The following is a 16,635-nucleotide window of genomic DNA, read 5'->3' as shown; positions in this document are numbered from 1 at the left end:
GTCACCTTTTAATGTATATTTTTGTTTTTTTATATCACAATCAGAATATTTATTTTAACTGGAGGAATCCGATGAGCTATAAAGCTCTTTTTCACAGATGTCCAGTAGGGGCACGGGGTAAGAACGTTACAACAACAAACAATACAAAAACTAATCGGAGTGCAGAGTACAATAAAGGTAAACAAATCACCCAAACACAAACAAATACAACTCTAAACCATCACCATCCTACCAGCCCACTGAGATATTCACTTATTGTTCAAAAGCGACCTAGCCACAAATGATAGCTCAACTAAGTGTCTTATCATTTAGATATTTATAGCAGCAAAATAATTTAAATAGTCTAAACCAGGTGTGGGGAACGTCCGACCCGCGGGCCGTATAAGGCCCGCGAAATCATTTGGTGTGGCCCTGCCAAGGCAACTGCAGGCGGGACTTGAAATTCAATAAATCTCGGAGCAAACCTGGAAAAGCAGTTGCGAGTAGCAACATCATCAATACCAGCTAACATTACACGCCTCACCAAAGAGAAGCCGTTCCAGCCATCATATTAGGGATGAGTTAATTAAATGTTTAACTAAATATAACAGGCTAATTTTTAAGTTGATAATTTTGTATGGCCCCCGAATGATGTTATAAATATCCAAACGGCCCTTGGCAGAAAAAAGGTTCCCCACCCCTGGTCTAAAAGCATGTTACTATATGTGGTGGAGGAAAAAATGGGAGGACCCGGAGAAAAAATCCACCCGACCACTGGGAGCACATGCAAATTGAAAATATACAGGCGTCAGGGTTGGGATCGAACCCCCGACCTCATGCATACCAGGACGAGGAAGATAACATCACACCACCACAAAAATCAGGTAGTGCTATTTTGGTGAATACGTTGGGGATTTTTGTTGTTACATGGTCTTATTCTGCACTTGCTTCGAAGCATTTTCACCGTTCGGTGTGGAAAGTCGTGTGCTGGCAATGTTTGTTGTGACAATTGATATTTTATTTTACATTTAAAGATGCTGAACGTGCATTGTAATAATGTCAAGTTTGTGAATTAAATTTGTCAAACAAATGTAGGCTGTGGTGGGAGGGTCAATGGCGAAGAATTAGCAACTTAAAATGTAAACACAGAGATGTAAAGATAACATAAAAGTGGACAATTGCGCTCAAAATGCCATAGGAACAATGGGAATGAATTTTTTTTAAAGATACTTTATGATTATACGAGTATATAATAAGAAAAAGTGCCGTAATTAATGCTCACTAAAACGTGTTAATCCCTGCTCATCGGTTTGCAAACTATTCATCGGAACGAATGAACCCGTTCTTATTATACTACCTTCATACTGAAGGAAAGTTTGATTGGTAGGAACCTCCTCGTTACACCAGCCCACAGGGGATTTCGCATCGCACGTAGGCCAACCATGCTAATCGCAGCAAGACGAAACTGTCGGGGTGTAACACTGAGTCACACGTGTATTCAAATCACGTCGTGCCACACATACATTGCACCCAATGTTAAGAGGGGAAGAGATACAGGTGGATAGGGTTATACGCGTGGGAGAGGAGATGTGCAGGGGGATACAGAAAGAATGGTAACACAGAGTGAATTCAGCAGGATAAAGTGAACAATGCAAGGACCCAAAACGTTAGCGACAGAGAGGTGGGCTGAGAAGGTGAGAGGTTAGGAGGGAGTGAAACAGATAGGGTACCTCTTCTTGGTTCTTTCGGTAAAGTCACGTAGAATGGAAATAATAAAAAATTAAAATAAAAACGTAATTAAATAATTCTCACAACGTTTCGGCCACAACGCAAACAGGTCTGTCGAGAAGACTCTGTCTGTCTTCTCGACAGACTCTGTCTGTCTTCTCGACAGACCTGTTTGCGTTGTGGCCGAAACGTCGTGAGAATTATTTAATTACGTTTTTATTTTTATTATTTTATTATTTCCATTCTACGTGACTTTACCGAAAGAACCAAGAAGATGAATCCCTGCAGTCACGAAAGCTTTAAATCGAGATAGGGTACCGATGAGAGTAAAGCAAGAGTTAAGTGAGAGAGAGAGAGAGCGGTGGTGAGAAGCTGATAAACAAGCCAGTGGGAGTCGCTAGGTTTAGCATACCTCGGGTTAAACAATAAGCGAATGCAGCAATTGCGAGACACGGCGAGGCAGTTTGACCGGTGCCCCCTAGATAAAGGAGGCCCTCTCCGCCCCCACACACACCGCGCCACGCGCACAAGTGGTCTCGAGTGAGTGCCGTAGCGAACGCGTCACTCTGACCTCCCCCTCCGCCCCACCTGTGCACACTTTCACATCACACCTCTCAGTTGCCCGCCTATTTGCTGCCCCGCGTTCGGTAAGTGCGTGTGCGTGCGTGCGCGTGCGCACGTGCGTGGGTGCGCGTGCGCACGTGCGTGTGTGCGCGTACCAAGTTTGGGGAGCGGTGGTGTAGCGGTTAGCGCGCTGCGCTATGAAGCTGGCGACCCGGGTTCAATTCCCGCTCTACGGCCAACATCGGTGACGATTATCTAAACCGCTCCTGGGCCTCCCCTAGGTCGACTCAGCCTTAAATGAGTACCTGCTGCGGTGTGTAAACATCGCCACTGGGGAGACAACGGCGTTCCGGCGTGGTGCTGGCCACCCACCCCCTCGTGTACCGTTCCGGCCTTCATAGGTGCTCGCTAACAGCACTTGCCCCTACAGTCTGTTAAGGCTATACGGGGGATCTTTGTCTTTGTTTGTACAAAGTTAGCGAAGGTGACTGGGTTGGGGGGGGCGACGCGGGGAGTCTCTTTTTTTACACAACGCCAACTTGACCGTGTTCACTGTTTTCTGGTTTATTTGTGCGTGCGCGCGTGTGTGCGTGCGTGCGTGTGCGTGCGTGCGTGTGTGCGTGCGCGTGTGTGCGTGCGTGTGTGTGCGTGCGTGCGTGCCACGCAAGCTGCTTGCTAAACGTGACCCGGAATTGCTGGTCTGTTCTTTTCTTTCAAAAAAAAACACGACACGCGCGAGACCGGAGAAGTTGCGACGTCACCTGTCAGGTGCGATAAAAAGAGAGAGAGACAGAGAGAGACAGAGAGAGACAGAGAGACACCATACGGAATGATCCACCGTCACCCGCGTTACTCGCGGGTGAAAAGCCGCGCTGGAAGGCAGTCGCGTGTTTTGTTGGCAGCGTGTGACGGACCGCAACCGGTGAACGCGGAAACCGGTCGGGACGGCGTCGGTTCAAACGTTTGTCCGACGGTTCCAAACGCATGCCTTGACGTTGGGCGTGTTTTACCGGGTATGGAGTAGCAAAGTTGTCGCGCGTGCAAGCGGTGGCACCTGACGCCGTGTGTGGGTTCCACAGGCGCCGAGATGACCCAGGTACTAAGAGGGGGGGGGGGGGGTATCTCGCCTCTTGCCCCCAGGGCCCAGGCAAGCACGCTGTGCCACTGGGGATATGGTTATGGTTAGTATCTAACAGTCCATCGTGTTTGGGTTAGGATTATGAAGAGTGCAGTAAATGTTTTCCTCTATATATACTAGCGGGAAGTACCCGGCGTTGCCCGGGCGAAAAAGACAGACACACACATCGACCTACACACACAGACATTGACCCACACACACAAAGACATCGACTTACACACACATACATATGGACTCATGCGTCTGGGCTCTTCCCCCGATGTTTTTTTTAATTCCCCCCCGTGTGCTATCGGCCTAATGTCGTTGAGATAAATATTCCATTTTGGACATCTCACAGTCTAGGGCAGAGGACTTCTCCCGGAGGAAAACAGAAATCCTTCAAGTGGCCTCTTGAGCCCTTGACACAGTCGGGGGGCATCGTCTCCCATGAGCTAGGCAATGAGAGTAGATAGCGTGTTCGTCAAAGATGATGTGGGGGGAGGGGGGTGTTATTCTTAGAGTGGGGAATTTATTGAAATCAGATGCAAATCCCATATGGCGAGGGGTGTTTTTTTGTGCAGTCATTGGTGACCGGGCTGAAACCATCATCAACTCTTTCCAATTGAGAATCCAGCTTAATCAGAATCATAATATGTATTTATACTGGAGGAATCCGATGAGATATGAAGCTTAAAAGGGTAAAAACCTACTACTATATTTTGCCACTGGTAAAATAGATCTCATAGTGTAAATGCTTACCCCGAGCTCTCAAGACTCTGATATTGCACTGTGTTTGAGTTGTACGCCTTCTGGTGTCATCTGGTCCAACACCAATGGGGACTAGGCTCTAAAGAAAGCCGTCTCGGGTGTGGACCAATCAACTTCAAGGACAGTGCATATTATTACAATTATCAGAGTTGCTTCTTTTTGTTTGCTTTTTTGACTACTTGTGTTGTGGTTATTGCAAACATGATGCCTTGAATAAAGGTGTCAGTTTTGTACCAGTTTAAAAGGGTAAAAACCTACTACTAGCTATAAAGCTCTTTTTCAAAGATGTCCCGTAAGTAGGGGGGGGGGGGGTAAGAACGTTACAAGAATGATGGGAAGCTGCTGGGATTCTATCCGAGGTCTCAAAGATGCCGACCACCCGGCCACCGAGATATGATTTTATTTACCTCAATGAGGGTAAAAATGTTACCGATACTAAACATTTCCACATTAATAAGTAATGTTTAAGTGCACGCAAAATTTAATGAAGTAACATCAAGCGTACTATTTAATGTCGTCCCTCCATCAATGTTAATCATTAACAATTTATAACTTCACTTGTCAACACGCCACTGAGAAAAGTTCTTAAACGCTCACATTTTTAAATCCTTTATATTAAGTTCGCTTGCTTGCTTGCGTGCTTGCTTGCTTACGACCGTGCAAATCTTTCGGTCGTTGTTTAACCCACTTCCCGTGATCCAATCGAGCTGACATTTTCCACACAGACTCGTTGTGCGTGACAATTAATTTTCGTGAAAAAAAATTCCAAAATTTTACACTGTTTAGGGAATTTTTTAAAAATATTTAATTACCAATTGCTTAATGCTAGCAGACAATCATCTGACCCATAGGTGGCAGCCATCTCAAGCCAGAGGACGAGAGGACTCTAGCCGCCACGCATATAAAGGATTTAGAGAGAAAAACTTTGTTTTTACGGGTTAATTTTTTTGAAAGTTTATTTGAATAAAGTTGAATGGAGCCGTCGGAAGTATTCGCCTACAACCTTCATTTCTTGTTATCATCATTCCACTTCATCACTTATTTAAGTTGCGGCCCGAAGGAGACAAATCCCTACAAGTATTACAGACGTATTAATTATTGATGTCTCAAATTATAAGAAACTATCATATGTGGGCCATTGCACACGGATGGCTGGCTCTTGTTATAACATTACCAAACTGATATTTCCACTTTCAGGAGAACGTTAACTTAACAGAGGCAGTAAAGCAAAACAAACTTGTGTTTGCGTATTTATTTATACTACGCTGCAAACACAAACGGGGCTTATTTTTTTGTAATCCTGTGACAAGTTGTAAATACTAAGCTGACTGTTTCAACTCTAACCCGACTCTATGTATTAAGAGTTATAGCAGATGGGATAACTAACCCGCATTGTCCACGTAAGAGACGTGCAATGCTCGGCAGATATATTTTATGCCAATTATTCTGACATTCGCTCCATTGTGAATGCGGTCAACTGCACCTCTGTTCAGCACTTAACCGAATTAACTGCCCATCGTAGGCTTGGACAGCAGCTACCAACGCTATATTTGTACGTTGAACTTCTTTTGCACCGTATGTAGCCAAACGTGCTAATCGGCGGTGCTACCCATATGGCAACTCCTGACGCCATTGAATGTATTACGCAACTTCTTGGTTCTTTCTGTAAAGTCACGTAGAAAGGAAATAATAAAATAATAAAAATAAAACATTATAAAATATTTGTATTACTTTATTATTTCCCTTCTACGTGACTTTACCGAAAGAACCAAGAAGATGAATCCCTGCAGCCCCAAAAGCTTTAAATCGAAATGTATTACACAACTCACTCCGTGCATCGACAACGTGTTTGTTCAGTCGCTCTTCAAATTTCGTGCGAAGCAGGCAGAGCGTTCGTTAACGTGCGGCGTGTGCCACGTGTGGGTCCCCCCGTCGACCGTGAGAATCAAAGCACCCACCGCGAAAGCGGTCGGTGAGTTCATGTCGCCAAGTCGAGCGGCTCGAAAACGGTGCCCACCTCGGGGGCACGATTGCTCTCGCCGTGACGGCGCGGCGATTGATTCCAGGGCTCCGGTCAGACTGTCGTTGAGCTCGCTAAAAAGAAAGCAGGTACTGTGTGTGTTATTTCTGGGTGCGTGCAAGGGTGCTTCTGACAGGAGGGTGTCACATGCTGCCGTTAAGCCCTCGTTAAATACAGAAGCCATTTGTGCTGCCAACACTTTTACAGGGTGCCTTGTCCTCTCCGACCCCTGTGATGCAGGGGAAAACGTGGCTGGCAAGCCACCGTAATTCTGTCGCACACGCATTCACCACCGTTATTCTTTCCAATCTTCTAGGCGCTTCTTTAGCGTAATGTTAGGAGACGTTTAACAGGCATGCTGTGTGCCTTTGTATATTTGTAATACTGTGCATGGCTAGAAAGTTCTAAATAGGTGTGCGCTCATTAGCGCTCGTCCCAGAGGTCTGTGCGGTTAAACGGGAAATCTTTGATGTTCGTGTGTGAAGTCTGCCTTGTTTCATTTAGTCAGCCTCAGAGCCCACGTAATATGGCAGTCGCGTAGTGGTAAAGCCACCACCACCACCAAAAACGGAAGTTTTTGATGTTGATGCTAATCGCGGTTTGGCTCGAAGCTCTTCAAATTTATACAATTGCTGGAAAAAATAACACCATATAAAAGCAAACATTCTCTAATTACACCTCTCTGAAAGTCCATTGTAAATAATATTATTTTATAATTACAAATGGCGAGATGTTAAATGCCACGCCTGCTATGTAGGAGTACGTGGGTTCGATCCGGACCCTGACGCCTGATGGGTGTTCGCATGTCTCTCTCCCCGTTGTCGCGTGGATTTTTCTCTAGGTCCTCTGGTTTTTCCCTCCACATTTATAAACATGCATTTAGAGTATTTGCCCGCAATAGATTTTCCACGTGAGAAGCCAATTTTGTCCCCTGTCATTTATGAAGAGGTCACTTCTGAAAAATAGCTACAATATAGCTCAGTGGGCCTTTATCTGTCAAAATAAAAAAAACTGTTTTAAGATCGCTCCCGAAACTCCGTTCCTGTTTGCGGAGGAGAGGAGGCAGGGGCGACAGAGTGGGAGGCTCCTGGCTTACATAGCCTCATGGCTCTGCGAACACTCGTACAGAGCCTCATGACAGCAGAATCTAGGGTTGTCACCTGTCCGGGTTTGACCTCGATAGTTAGAGAATTGACACCGGCGTTCAGGTGGCAGGAATTGATTTGTACTGATATCTGCTACCGACATTGTGTTGAACTTTCGTACAGTGTTGCTACTGTTCCCTTGAACCTGACTCATTGATTCATGTTTGAAACTCGACCTACTAGACTGACAGTTTCGTCTCGTTCACACGGTGTTCAACCACTATAACTGCAGGACAAAACACAGAATATCGCTCTGACTCGCTCCTACTGGACATCTGTGAAAAAGAGCTTTATAGCTCATCAGATTTCTCCAGTATAAAAAAAACACATGTTAGATTCTGATTCTAATGTGTCTCACGGCTTCTTTCCCTCCCGCTGTATTGTATCGCAAGTTCTTACGACCTTGCTCAATTCAATACACATTGACACTCAACTATTATACCTCCAATAGCACTGTTTGTTTCTGGCATTTTGGGCCACTTGGCATGTCAGGCCTTTGGGCCTGGGCTCAACAAATAATGATTACAAAAACCGGTATAATCGAGACGATAAAAATGAGATCGAATTTGTTTTGTTTAAACGCGATTACCAAATCGATTCACGGCTTCGAATCTCTGTGAAGGTGGATTGTCGAACGCTTTACCAAACTCAGCCCGAGCCAGCTCGCCCATTCGGTACCAGCGGCAAAGGTTATCGCCGCTCGCTCTCTGAACCATATAAGGCGCCGTCGCCTAGTGTGTCCTGTGGCATGGCATGCACCAGCCAGCCACCTATAAATGCTAGCCGAGGGTTGATTGCCCTGTAGGACCTCGGAGATTTACGGTGAACTTGTGGCTCCCACAACAGCTGCCTTGCAGTACGGTGTCAAGCCAAACACCAGCCCAAGTTGAAATCAATGCCTCGTAGGGTATACTGCTTGTTTACTTAGTGTCTTAAAATCATTACGGACCCGCTGTCCATATTTAGGAGCCCCTTACATTTTATTTGAAAGTGCCACGCTGTGAGTCTCACCACGCATGTAATAACTTGGCATTAGTAATATACGTTCATGGTAAATAATATTATTCACCAATTGGAAAGCTGTTACCCATTCCCAGGATTTAAAAAAGAAGAAGAATAGGCTTTACCCTTTCTGGCAAGAACTCAGGAGGTGTTAAGATGTTCGAACACCACGTAGACACCGGTTGCACGGCATCGAGTCTGAATTTTACTCAGGTCATTGTTTATAAGTGCAGTGCATGAAATTATTATCAATTTGTTATTTCATAATCAGGACTGGGCTATAGCAAACACATTCCTGCGGAGGGAGCTGGTAGGAACGTTGGGTTGCTCGGTCAATGGCCAGGGTCAACGGCGGCGTGGTGTATTCCGCAAATATGCCCGACTGTGAGGGCGGGCACAAGCCGGCGTGAGTACGTTAAACGTTGAGTTTTATAAAGGCACCACGGGGTGACCAGCCCCTCCCCACCCAGCCCCACCCCTCCCACCCAGCCCCTCCCCACCCAGCCCCTCCCCACCCAGCCCCACCCTCCCCACCCAGCCCCACCCTCCCTTCCCCACCCAGCCCCTCCCCACCCAGCCCCTCCCTGCACGACGGACGGACACAATAATCCCGTGTGGGCTGGTGTAACCAGAGATTCCTACCAGTATAAGATATGTTGTACTTTTTGCGAGATGCTTTCAATTATCAAGAGCACGACAAAAGGTGCAAACGGGTGCATTTTTAGATGGTAGTTGAGCGGCTGCTTGATGGCAGCATAAAGCTTTGACCAAAATTGTCTGGAATGCACCCAGTCTTGTCTATCTCAAAAGCCAATCTGGATTTGAGCCTGGATAGTGCTTGGATGGGTGACCACCGTGGCACAATGGCACTGATTGCTACAGAAGACAGGGAGGAAAACCCCATCAGTGACATGAACCCCCCCCTATCCTGCTCAACCCTCCCACCTCACCTTCAGCAACTCAGACTGACCAGTGTGGTGAAGTATGATGAATTACACTGTGTTCCTCGGTAGTAAGTGTTATTTTCTAATTGCTTATGCCTCACAAGTACAGAAAACGGCTATTATTCCCCACAAACTTTGCTTTTGTGACCAGGGCAGTGATATTTTGAAATGTACCTATTTTCAATGAGAAAACGTGTGCATTTGTGTCATTCCTTCACATAAAGTCCTGGTCACAAAAGCAAAGTTTGTGGTCAATAATAGCCATTGTCTATACTTTTGAGGCATAAGCAATTAGAAACTAACACTTACTACCCAGGAACAGAACTCGTGTTACATAGTGTTTCTGTCACGGCCTGCGAGATGTGGGGAGGCTCTCATCCAGCTGTGGATTGAATTAAAGGGGCAGTACAAGTCGAAATTTCGTTTGGTATTTTGTGTCTTGTTATGATGATTCCTTTATAAACAAATCCACGGTTTTAAATATAACCACACCAGGGTTCATAATCAACGTTTTTGGGTTTAGATCGCGTTTATTTATAAATGTGTCGTAACCCTCCACCACCCGACACGGCCAATCAGTAAAAAAATGTGTCACGTTGACAAAGACAAATAGTTCACTGCTTTAGCCCACCGGTGTGTTGAAGCCACAACATTTACAATTTGAGTACGACGTTTCGCTGGTAATTGCAACCAGCATCATCGGGCAATTCGCCAGAATGGTGAGGCTCTGCTGTCTCCCGTTCTTATACAGAGCAGCAGCAGGGTGACGTCATCATTAACTCATCAACTCATCATTGATTATGAATAACATTGGTCGCGAAAGCCTACGTGTTAAACTCACACCAGGGTTGTTTACACACTGATAAGACATCACGTGACTCTGGTAAGGAGGCCTCCTGCGTAAAAAAAACTTGCCACAAAATAATTTACATGTCTGTGTGTCCCATGAATGTTTTTCTCTCATAAATATAGCCCTTAACGATCAGCGAAATATCAGCTAACTCAGACACGGCTGTTTTTAATGCATTGCCCTCCTGTTGTGTGAGTGCCGTACAGCAGAGCTCCTGATGTCTGTTGACAAGTGAGGGCGCTGTTTGCGGATAAGAAAAATCGTGGCAGATGAGAAAGGGCTTCTCATCTGAATCATATTTGTCATGCGACTGCTCTTATCTGCAAAACAGTGACTGATAATCGGAATGTCTTCCAGTTATCTGACTGCATCAGACACAGTCGATTGTTCATTGCCATCATCTTTAATAAATCAACTTCTGCCCTCCGTCTTCACATAGAAATGTAATATTCTTAGGTTTTTTCGGTAAAGTCACGTAGGTGAAAATTTAAAATTAATAAAAGTAAAATAAAAATAAAATAAAAATCACGACGTTTCGGAGGCAACACAAGCTTCCGTCTTCAGATGGAACCGTCACAGCACGATAGCTGTATTAATTAAAAATTTTCACCTACGTGACTTTACCGAAAAAAACCTAAGAATATGAATCCTTGCAGTCACGAAAGCTTCAAATCTAGAAATAGAAATGTAATGTTTAATTATATTGACCACTCTCATGCCCTTTGCACACAATATATTATCAATCAGTATTTTATATAAACAGCAACACTCCAGGCTGGCTTTGACATTTTGGGTCTCATCTGCAGAATCAGGCTTTGTTAATTAAATGTATATGAACGAGAGTATGAAGGCATTTTTGAAATACATCAGTTATTGTATTACGAATACAATCAATATTATCACGATTTTTTTTTGCACTTGGATAGAATCGGTCAAAATATGTATTCACTTTAAGTTATTAAACCATGAGTACAAATTAGTTTGGAATATAATATCCCATCACATTAATAAACTTTCAGTATTTGAAGTTTTCGTGACTGCAAGGATCCATACTCTTTGGTTCTTTCGGTAAAGTCACGTAGGTGAAAAAAAGCATAAAATAGAAATAACTAAATTAAATCACGACGTTTCGAAAGCAACACAAGCTTCCGTCATCAGGTGGGACAACCATAGCAAAAAAAAGATCCAAAGAGTATACACTTTCAGTAATTTATGTCGTGAAAGAGATCTAACTTCAAATAGACCCATGGTAGCTCATCTTTCATTAGTGCCACTCTTAACTTGTCATCTTTTAAGATCGCAAATTTCATTACCATAACATTTTTTGTTCATATTTTAATTCACCTCTCACTTGCTATTGCAATGGCTGACATTCTTGAAACAAACGCCAAAGAAACTCTAAAGCCACTTTTGCTCGCGATAGCTTGGTCCATGCGCCACTGCAATGCGCTCACCCTAAGTGCAGCTGGATGCCTTTGATATTACAAAACTCGGCGTGCTATTTTGTTCGTACGCGCCTTATTCCACTCCTTGTTGGGCGAACGCGAGAGAGCGCCTTATCTCGAACCCTCGGCCACCCGCCGGTTTAGCTGAGGACAATCTGCTCGAGGGGCCGCGTGCCACCGCTATCAAAGCCTCAAAGTGCCAAAAACCTGCCACAGCACAGCTTTGCCTTTTCGATTACATCGGGTGGGATGGGGGGTGCGATGTAATAAGTGTGCAATGCCATGCACAGAGACGACATTGCATTAGCATGCTTTGGATGTCAAAATTAGTTTTCCACTCGCAATTAACATTGCGACGCCTGCCTCTTTGACATGCTGCAACGTACTCGCCTTACCGCGACACATGGTTGGAATGATACAACAAAAATTGCGTTGAGTGTTTCAGTAAATCATTGATTATTGCAACGCCGTGCCTGTACAATAAATTGTAGGGTTTACATTTTAACTTTGAATTGATCTCCCTTCACTCCACTGCAAAAACCTTGTTGCACCGTACTCAGGCTTAAATTGCAGACATGCACCTTACCGGAACTTACGCAATGTATTATTAACATCGTACTGTATCGACTGTGTTCTATACTAGCCTATTCATAATTCCTGCATTATCATAGGAGTCTTTAAAACCCCACTAATTTTCATTATACTTTCTCTCTAAGATTGCACCTTAGCACATGTGCAGCACATTGGGTCATTGATGGTAGTAGGCAACTGCAGCAGCAGCAGCAACTGCAGCAGCAGCAGCAGCAGCAACTGCAGCAGCTGCAGAAACTGCAGCAGCAGCAGCAACTGCTGCAGCAGCAGTAACTGCAGCTCCCTTTGATGCTGTTAATCCTGCATAATGCACATGCATATGCAGTACTAATCACATTCCTGCATTTCCCATAAATATGCTGAATTCCTTTTGATATGCAAATTCCTTTGTCAATGCGCCCAGCTTATATATATACTCCAAGCTCGTGTGCTGTTTCATTCAGACTCTGTCGCCTCGACGGACCTGGTTTTCACCTGAGGACGGCTGCTTGCGTTGTGGCCGAAACGTCGTGAGAATTGTTTTATTATGTTTTATTTTTATTATTTTATTACTTCCCTTCTACCTGACTTTACCGAAAGAACCAAGAAGATGAATCCCTGCAGTCACGAAAGCTTTAAATCGAAATTTAGTAGGTGAGTAATTAAATAAATAGACTTCCATTTGATTGTACGTGGGTGAACTGTCCATTTATTGACTTTCGAGGCCCTTCAGTGAATGCAAGAAGCCCGCATTCACAGGGCAGTGCCCATCATTAGTCCTTTCCCCACATTCAATCATTGCCTTCATTACCTCTGTCGCTCTCGCCATTCCACTTGTCCTTTTCAAAGCTGTATCCACATTTGTCTCTCTTTGTATCTAACCTTCTCCGTCCGTCACTGTGTCTTTCACTGCCTCTCTGCCCCTGTCTTTTGGTCTGTATATATAAACAAATATGGATCTCTATCCCGGTGCATGTCTTTCTCTCTCTCCGTTGACTCCACCCCAACCTACCATCTCTCTCCATGGCGGAATGCAAATTGTCAATCTCGGTGGCCTCCTGCAGTGATTCACACGGTTCCCGTTCTTCATCCCAAACCCTGTGCCCTCTTGTCCCCTCTGTACCCCCCCCCTCCGAGCCCCCCCCCCCCCACCCCCCACTTCATCTCACTACCATTCCTGCAGCATTTGTACATTCGCCTGTAGTTATTGTCTCCTGTGATGGCCAGGGCTACTGATTTATGTCAGACCGGGGGGGGGGGGGGGGGTATTCCCATTCAAGATTCACAAAGAGCTTTAGTTGTCTGTGCGGCTTCCCGAATACTAGCCCTGCCTGGCTTCTGATCAAAGTCATAAATTGCGTTGCTCATCCCAACTTTAGCAAAAAAAAATATCTGAAAGTTTTCGACGTATGCTATTTGTCAGGATGATTTACTTGCAGGGTTTTTGTCATCCGTGTCTTTGTCCTCTCTCCCGTTTGCATATCGTCAGTGGAATATCTTCTCTACCTGTTCGCCGGTCTGTTTTCTGTCGGTCGGCTTGTGCCTGTATTTACGACCGCGCAGGATGATTGAGCTTGTGCTGTATATCTCTCTGGTGCGTGTTTGGGCCCTACCGTGTGTCGTTCGGCACGGCGTCCCACGTTTTTCGCTCCAAGCTCTGAAATTAAGAAGCTCCCCAGAATGTGGAGTGAAACGTCGGACATCGTGGTATGACCCAGAGACTAGTCGGACGGCTGTGTCTGTCCGTCTTTGTTGTTCGTGCAAACACACCAACGTGTGCACATCTCTATCTTAAAGCATTGCAGGGGCCTAGATGTAAACAAAGCCTCAGAGCCATGCAATGTAGGAATTAATGGCCGTGCATGCCTTACTAGTGTGCACTCGGATTTAAAATTGAAATACATCCGGCCCAAGCATGCCTCGCTGTCATGTGTCGTGAGCGAGCAATGCTCCTCTGCATTTCACGCGCCGGGCGGGGAAAATTGATGTGATTGCATTTCAGACGTGTGCCACTGTTTTCATCTGCATACATTAGCCTGTACCTTTTGTAACAAATGGAGACAACCAGAGCCTGGGTTGCGTTGGAGTAGTGGGGGGGGGTGCGGTGGTTTAGCCACGCGTGCCAGCGCGGTTGTTCACCACTCCGAATTACAAATGGATGTTATGGACATTTACTGGCAACCAAGCAGTTGGGCATCACACGCAACAATTAGAAGGTGACTTTGTACAATTAGAAACTTGAGTCTCTTGTAATTCATAAAACAAATTTTTTTTTTTCAAAAATTAATAATCATTTGCCAACCCAGTGCTGGATGAAGGCATCTCCATCCCACGCTTTTTTGTGTTTTGTTTGACCATACTTCGCCATTCCGGTCAGTGCGTTGTGGGTCCCACTAATGTTAGCCGGGAACTAAACTGGGACAGCAGGTTTCAAAGTGCGGTGCGCTAACCATGGCACTGCCGCTCCACAATTCATCAATTATTTCATGCAAACCAGGTGAGAACACACTGAGGTTATTGATACATAAGCCACTGACATCGTCAGGGCCTTATTATCCGTATGCGTGGATCTTCTGTGTGTACTCAATTTCCTCCCTGATGCCAAATCCTCGTCAATCAGGAACTTGCCAAACATCCCCCTTCAAGAACCTCCGGAAAGAGTTATGAGTCTCAATGAGGCTTTCTGTGCATAAATACATGACTTTATAAATATACAGCCGTTTTAAAAATTGTAATAGTATAATAATGTAGAGCCCTTGGTCAATCCACTGCTGGATGAAGGCCTCCCCCGTGCCACGTCAGCCATCGGCGTTATTTGACCATTTCAACGTGGTCATCGGTGTGGTCTGGTGAAGGAAGGCCCAAGGGATGTTTCAGATAACACTCACCACTGATGTTAGCTCTGGCTGGGAATTGAATTCAGGTCATTGAGTTTGTAGCTCAGTGTGCTCTGTTGCTCCTCTGCTTTAATTCGTAATGTTTTTTTCCCCACCAAACCAATAGCATACATCAAAGCAACATCATGCGTGCGTCTTGCAGTACGTAATTATATACGTACAACGTACAGCATTTGGAATTTGTATTTACGACGATGATGATGATAGACTTTTCATGGGAATATTTACGTTTCTTGACCACAAATTGGGGAAATATTTGTTGTGCTTAACAAAATTGTGCACTATTTTATGATTCATGGTTTGAAAATAATTATATGTTGGATCTATCAGGACACGTGGAATATGATCGGGAGACTAAATACATGCACATGTAAACGAGTCACTGGACCTCCAATGTAATCACTGTAGTTTTGGAGGAACGTAAATCAATATCGAAATTTATCTCAATATATTTGTGTATTTTTTTGGTTTTAAATATTCATCAGCATTTTCTTCATTCACACAATTTCTCTCCATCATCCCGAGTCACTTGGACAAAACACATGTTGAGGCAAAGTAAAATCCATTATGCATGCCTCTACGTCTGAGGTTAATATGCCTCTTACATCTTAGTGCCCGTATGGACACTATTTGGGTCTTTCAGTAAAGTCACAAAGATAGAAAAATAATAAAATAAAATCACGACGTTTCGATCGCAACACAAGCAATTGTCTTCAGGTGAAAAAATACAGCAGGCGGACTGCTGAGGCAGGAAGATTTATTTTTATTATTTTTATAATTTTTCTATCTACGTGACTTTACCGAAAGACCCAAAGAGTATGAATTCCTGCAGTCACGAAAGCTTTAAGTCAATGTCATATACTTTATTAAAAACCTGTATTGCACGTGACATTAGCATTCAGGCAGAATGTAGCCCCAGACAACGGTCCCCCAGCCATTGAAAGAAATCCTCATAATTCCTTTTCAGGAGGTTCCTGCTCATGGATTGTTAAACATTGATTTAGTTTTTGTTCCATAGGGGAGAAAATTTGGATGAGTATTTGGATAACAAACCCAAAAAATCCCCACATTCATGAGAAAATTATAAAATTAGGTCAGAAATCTACTTTGCTCTACTGCCAACTCCTCTGCTGGCCCCAAGGCCCTCCCTAAAGATTGGGACTATCTATTAGACGATGACGATGATGTCTTGGATTCATCTCACAAGCTCACCATCCAAAAGAGCTGGACTACGGCCACACGCGGGCACGATTTTCGTTGCCGATGCAAAACACAACGAACGCCGCCCCAGCTTTTTGCGTTTGTGCATTGCTTTTGCACAAACCTCGCGTGTATATGCCAACGCACAATAGCCGGCTTGCTGACCGTCGAAACGCGCACGTATCATTGTGCCCCCTCGTGAACGGCTTTTGTTGCTCTCCTGCCACTCTCTCTCCCCTCTCTCCATCCTCTCTCTCTCTCATTTTTTTCCCCTCTCTCTCCCCTCTTTTTTTTACGATCAGTGAAAACAAGAAGATGCTCGGTGTAGTCGGCACTTTGCTTCGTTCATCATTTCGTATTTTTTTAATTTAAACTTTGCTTTATGTAAACCCCCACCTCTCGCTCA

General features: G+C 44.6%; 1 protein-coding gene across 1 annotated transcript in view; it reads left to right on the top strand.

Moving 5' to 3' along the window:
- The first annotated feature begins 2,267 nt into the window (after nt 1-2,267).
- Nucleotides 2,268-16,635, top strand: part of LOC133354450 (sorbin and SH3 domain-containing protein 1-like) — a 199,536-nt gene continuing 185,168 nt past the window's right edge. Inside the window, exon 1 of the mRNA XM_061571285.1 lies at nt 2,268-2,354. The gene's annotated coding sequence lies outside the window, so the exon portion shown is untranslated. The remainder of the gene's footprint in view (nt 2,355-16,635) is intronic.

This window comes from Lethenteron reissneri, chromosome 47 (assembly GCF_015708825.2).
Source record: "Lethenteron reissneri isolate LAM-NWPU_2019-01 chromosome 47, ASM1570882v1, whole genome shotgun sequence".
Classification (NCBI taxonomy): Eukaryota; Metazoa; Chordata; class Hyperoartia; order Petromyzontiformes; family Petromyzontidae; genus Lethenteron; species Lethenteron reissneri.
The sequence above is the reverse complement of the archived record's forward strand: the minus strand, read 5'-3'. Positions and strand labels throughout refer to the sequence as shown.